We start from the raw sequence: 6,246 nt of genomic DNA, 5'->3' as shown, positions 1-6,246 counted from the left end.
CATATGGAGGTTTAGTTTCCCTCAAAGAAGCTATTGTTGCCTTTTTCTATTTTATTCTTATATCTTGACAATCCATCCAAAATAGGCAAGAGTAAGAACAAAAGGAAGAATCGTGAGAGTGTCATGAGTAATTGGGATACAACCAATCAAATTACTCGGTCTAGTATCAGAGCCAGGTATGGCTGAGTCATGCCCAGATTGAATGGAGATTGAGATGGGGAACCATGCAGCTACGCATGATTGGAAGTTCAAAGAAATGATGAAATCCGTGCAACAGATGTTTGTTGTTGTCAACACCAGGCTCGATAACGTGTCTAGCAGTCGTGAACGAGATGAGAACTATCATAATCATCCTCAACGCAATGGAAGCAGAATCACTGCCACCGCTGGTACATGCCTAACTTGTTACTAAGACCTCTTTGAGAGGTACAGCCTAACTCGTTAATAAGACCTCTTTGGTGATCTGACAAAGCTTCAACAAACTAGGATGGTGAGGGAGTACCAAACCCAGTTTTCTAGATTGTTGCTATGTGCAGGGAAGCTCTGACCTGAGCAACAAGTTAGTTGCTTCATCAGTGAGCTGAAAGAGAGTTTCAAGATGGATGTACAAGCTTGCAAACCGGCTTCCTTGTCTGCTGCTATCGGCCTTGCCCGCCTCTATGAAACTTGCAACCAAGCTAGCAAAAGCTTCAATCCTGTTCAAGCTAAGAAGACCTTCAACACTTAACAAAGCCCAAACTGATCATCATCAAAAAGCTCTCTCTAGCCGAATTAAGTGTGCGCAGAGCTAAAGGATTGTGCTTTAACTGCAATGAAAATTTTGGCCCCGGCCATCACTACAAAAAGCTTTTCCTAATTGAAAGGACTTGGCGGGAGGAAGATAATGAAAAACACCAGAGGTTGATGTTGCAGTTATTGCAGAAGAGGTGTCAGAGATCTCTATCCACGCGATTTATGGTGCAAGACCTCCTCAAACCATGCAAGTGGTTGAAAGTATGGGACAACATCAGGTGATGTTTTTAATTGATTCTGGCAGTACTCATAATTTTCTGAATCATAATATTGCCAAAAAAAAAGAGGTTTGAATCCTAATTGAAAATGCAAGTTTGAGGTAGTTGTGGCTAGTGGTGAGAAGTTTTCAAGTCCAAACCAGTGCAAGGGTATTTGTATGATGATGCAAGGAGTATCTATTAAAGTGGATCTCTATTTGCTACTGTTGGAAGGGTGTGATGCTGTCCTAGGTGCTCAATGGCTGAGCACATTGGGTCCCATCGTGTGAGACTTCTCTAAGCTACAAATGTCGTTCAAAGTTGATGGCAAGGAGGTCGCTCTTCAAGGATTAAAAGCTCCAGAAAATAAAATCGTGGATGAGGCTGAATTCAATAAGGAAATTAAGAAAAGGAAGGGAAGAATCTTGTTGCAGGTTTATTCCTTGTCTATGATAGTGTCATAAGGTAATTACGTTCCAAAAAACTCAAGATTTTATTAATGTGGAACTCGACCAGCTATTGCAGTCCTATGCAGATGTCTTCCAGGAACCGCAAGGGCTCCCTCCCAAGTGGACTCATGATCATCAAATACCTCTTAAAGACGGAAGCGGGCCCATCTCCATACAATCCTACCATTACCCGCATTATCAGAAGTCAAAAATAGAGAAGATGGTGGCCGACTTGCTGAGATCTAATGTGATACGTCCAAGTAGCAACCTTTATTCTTTGCCTGTACTGTTAGTAAAGAAGCACGATGGCTCATGGCGGATGTGCATCGATTACATGGCGTTGAACCAGCTTACTGTGAAGGACAAATTTCTGATACCCATTATTGATGAGCTATTAGATGAATTACATGGAGCTTCTTTTTTCACAAAGCTAGATATGAGATCGGGGTATCACCAAATTTGCATGCATCCTGATGACGTCGCTAAAACTGCCTTTTGCTCCCATCAAAAGCATTATGAGTTTTTAGTGATGTCGTTCGAGTTAATAAATGCTCCATCAACTTTCCAGTCATTGATGAACTACGTCTTCAAAATTACCTTCGTAAGTTTATATTAGTATTCTTTGGTGACATTTTAATTTATAGCCAAAGCTGGAAAGATCATTTGAAGCACATTGATATTGTTTTTTCTATATTAAGATCTCACCGATTGTATGTTTAAAAGGAAAAACTGTAATTTTGGCCAGAGGGAGGTGAAATATTTAGGACATATTATCAATCAGGGAAGTGTAGCCGTGGATCCAGAGAAGGTGGAAGTTATGCTTGAATGGCCAAACCAACAACTTTGAAGGCACTGAGTGGTTTCTTAGGATTGACTGGATATTACCATAAATTCATACAACGTTACGGTAAAATAGCAGCACCCTTAACCAATATGTTGAAGAACGACGGGTTAAAATTGGATCCATGTTCTGAAGTATCGTTTCATCAACTGAAGAATGCCATGATAAGGGTATCGGTTATAGCCTTACCCGATTTCTCTAAGCCTTTCATCATCGAGTGCAATGCCTCTGGCGCAGGAATTGGAGTGGTGTTGATGCAAGAGAATCGGCCAATAGCATTTTTTAGCCATGCATTACAAGGTAAAAATTTATTTTTATCTACTTATGAAAAATAAATGCAGGCATTGGTCCTTGTAGTGTAAAAATGGAGGCATTGTTTACTTAGGCAGCAATTTATTGTTAGAACCTATTAGAGGAGTTTAAAATATCTATGGGAACAGCAAATTACAACTCCCGCTCAACAAAGATGGTTGGTGAAGTTGATGGGCTACGAATTTGTCATCGAATACAAATCAGGTAAAGAGAATCTGGTGGCCGATGCACTGCCTAGAAGGAAGGAGACCGGAGAAAGTTATGAAATCTCGAGGCCGATCCCACAATGGCTCACTTCAATCCATGAAAAAGTTGAAAGCAATCTAACTCTACAAGAGATTGTGAGTTGAGTGCAGCAAGGTGAAGGCGTGGGCCCTTGGCACTACAAAGAAGAAATTTTATTCTTTAAAGATAGAATTTTCTTGTTGGCTGAATCCTCTTTGATTCCTATTATTTTGGAGAAGATGCATTCTAGTACACATGAGGGCTACCATAAAACTTTTCAAGGAATAAGATCTGTATTCTTTTGGAAAGGAATGAGGCGAGACATCAAGGAGCATATAAAGCAATGTGACACGTGTTGACATTAAAAATGGGAAAACACCACACCATTTGGCCTTCTCCAACTTCTTCCCATTCCTACACAGGCATGGACGGATCTACCTATGGATTTTATAGATAGACTCTGAACTTCTAGGGGTAAATCTACAATATTTGTGGTGGTAGATTATCTATCTAAATTTGCTCATTTTATCCCTATATATCATCCATATACTTCATCATCATTGCCTCATATTTTCTTTAATAATATCTTCAAATTATATGGGATGCTAAAAACCATAGTATGTGACAGAGATCCAGTTTTCACAATTACATTTTGGAAGGATTTATTCTGTTTCCAAGACACGGATTTTAAATTGTCATATGCTTATCATCCTCAGACTGACAGTCAAACTGAGGTGGTGAACCGAACAGTTGAAATGTATTTGTGGTGCTTCGTTGGATTTCATGGCCAGAATATTGTTATAATACAAGTATTCATACTTCTACAAAGAAAGCGCCTTACAAGGTCGTCTATGGTCGGTCTCCACTAACTCTGTTATCTTATGTTCCTGGTGCAACTTAAGTTGAGTCGGTTGATAAGGAGCTTTATACTTGGGATCAGCTTATCAAAGAATTAAATTAAATAATCAATTGCAAACTGCTCAAAACCGTATGAAGAAATTCTATGATGCTCATTGGACTGACAGGAATTTTGAAGTGGGTGAAGTCGTTTATCTTTGCCTACAGATGCATAGGCAGGTTTCTGTTGCACTTCGTAAAAATCTTAAGTTATCACCAAGATATTATGGGCCGTTTGAGATCATTTAGAAGGTGGGAACCGTAGCATATAAACTCAAGATGTCTAGTGAATCAAGCATTCATCTAGTCTTCCACATATCCTACTTGAAAAAGAAGGTGGGATCGACTGTGCAGGTGCAACATGAGCTTCCCAATGTACAAGAAGAAAATGATGTTGTTTTGGCTTGGCCGCAGGCTGTGCTTGATCGACGAACCAGGAAGCGACGTGAAGAGATTCTCATACACTGGCAAGGACGCTATCCATTAAATACAAATCAAGAGGACTTGGAGCAGATGAAGACTCGATTTCCAGAGTCCACCCTTGAGGACAAGGGTGATGTGGGGGGAGGAATGTTATGTGTTTGTTAGTTGTCAAGTGGGTTGTGCGAATCTATGTAAAGGGTGAATAACCCAAATCATAGAGAAAGTAGTTGTTAAGTCCTAGTATTTAGGAGAGAATGTAGATATGAGTTATTCTGTAGGAGTTAGTAGTTGAACGTGGGTAGGAGTCTATAAAATTAGATGGTGAAAGATGTAATGGGTATGAATGTTATCTAATCAATCCTTTAAGCATATGGAGGTTTAGTTTCACTCGAAGAAGCTATTGTTTCCCTTTTCTATTTTATTATTTTATCTTGAGAGTCCATCAAAAATAGGTAAGAGTAAGAATAAAGGGAAGAATCATGAGCTTTCTTATTTAACTCATAGGAGTAACCTAAGTAATTGGGATACAACCAATCGAATTACTTGGTCTGCCAACCTTGCACATAACACTCTTACCCAAATTCACGAGGATTGGAGCAATGCAACATGTTTCAGATGAGATAGTTTTTACACTCGTCGAAGGGGAATGATAGAAATGTAGTGCTTCCCATCAAGTCGCTCCTACCAGAAACAATAAATATATTCAACGAGTTGACTACAAACTAGCTGCCAAATGCCACTCGATGCTTATAAATAGACAATGCACAAGCAATCAACCCTACATACATGACAAGCAGATATACACCCGATAAAGAGAAATAGTACACCCAGATCAGTAGCAATTATAATAGAAGACGGTTCATATGTGAAGAACATATCTTGTAATATCTCTGTACTACCGGTGAATTCATCTATACCTGAGGTTTATTCCTCCATTGTACGAAACAATGAATGTAAATGTAATTAACAAGGTGTCTATGGTACTTTGGAACTTATTAACCCATAATGAAATAGGGAAATTTATGTACGGACCAAGTTTTTATACCATTATAACGAAATGAACTGAAAATAGGCAGTTATACCTGAAATGACAGATCCCTAAATTTTTTTATTTTTTGTCATTGCTATTAAGCACATGTCTACTCTCTCTCTCGCTGCTATTGGGCCGCTCTCTACAATTTGACTGCTCTTCAAGTACTTGGGGTCACAGGAAATGAGCTTGGTGGTTCTTTACCCGAGGATATGGGGCTCAAGCTTCCAATTTATAGGAAGTTTACGTGGCTCAAAATAATGTAAGCGGCTAAATTCGATCTTCATTAGGTAATTGCTCTGGTTTGATGTTCCTTGATCTCTCTTCAAATAATTTCAATGGCTCAATTCCTCTAATTTTTTCCAATTTAACCTAGTTTCGCTACTTAAATCTCAAAGAAAACCAGTTTTCCAGAGATTGGGAAATGGGTTTTAAGATTCCTAACGCAATTGAACATTTGTCCATATCTTGAAATTATATCGATCGCTTCAAATCGACTCTTTGGCGTGCTCACTAATTCCATAATGAATCTCTCCACCATGCTCACTAAGTTCTGTATACTTGGAGACCAGATTTCAGGCACAAAACCTGATGGAGTTGGCAACCTGAAAAATCTTTATCTTTGTTTAGTGGAAGATAACAATATTAGTGGAACAATCCCTGCAAGTATCAGAAAGTTATCAAAACTTTTGGAGCTAACTTTGCAGGAAACCAACTTTCAGGGCCAATTCCTAACTTCATTGGTGATCTCACGAGGCTTAATAAGCTAATCCTGGAGAATAACAAGCTTTTGGGTTCCATACCTTCGAATATTGGGCGATGCCAAAAGTTGGAGGTGTTGGTTCTCTCTCTCAAAGCAACGCAAGATAGGACAGAGAGAGTGAGATCTCGCACATCGGCACACAATTTTGAAAGGGAGAGAGAGAGGACCAAGATCATGTGAGATATGAGAGAGAGAGAGAGAGAGAGAGAGAGAGAGAGAGCAAAGTCTTCGAGAGTATAAGTCAAGTGGTCCGATGTTGCAAGACGCAAACTTGGCAAAAAATAAAAAAATTTGGGGATCTGTCCTTCCAAATAATA

This window comes from Amborella trichopoda, chromosome 4 (assembly GCF_054954075.1).
Source record: "Amborella trichopoda isolate Santa Cruz 75 chromosome 4, AtrichopodaSantaCruz75HAP2 v2.0, whole genome shotgun sequence".
In the NCBI taxonomy this organism is placed as follows: domain Eukaryota; kingdom Viridiplantae; phylum Streptophyta; class Magnoliopsida; order Amborellales; family Amborellaceae; genus Amborella; species Amborella trichopoda.
Note: the sequence above shows the minus strand (reverse complement) of the source record.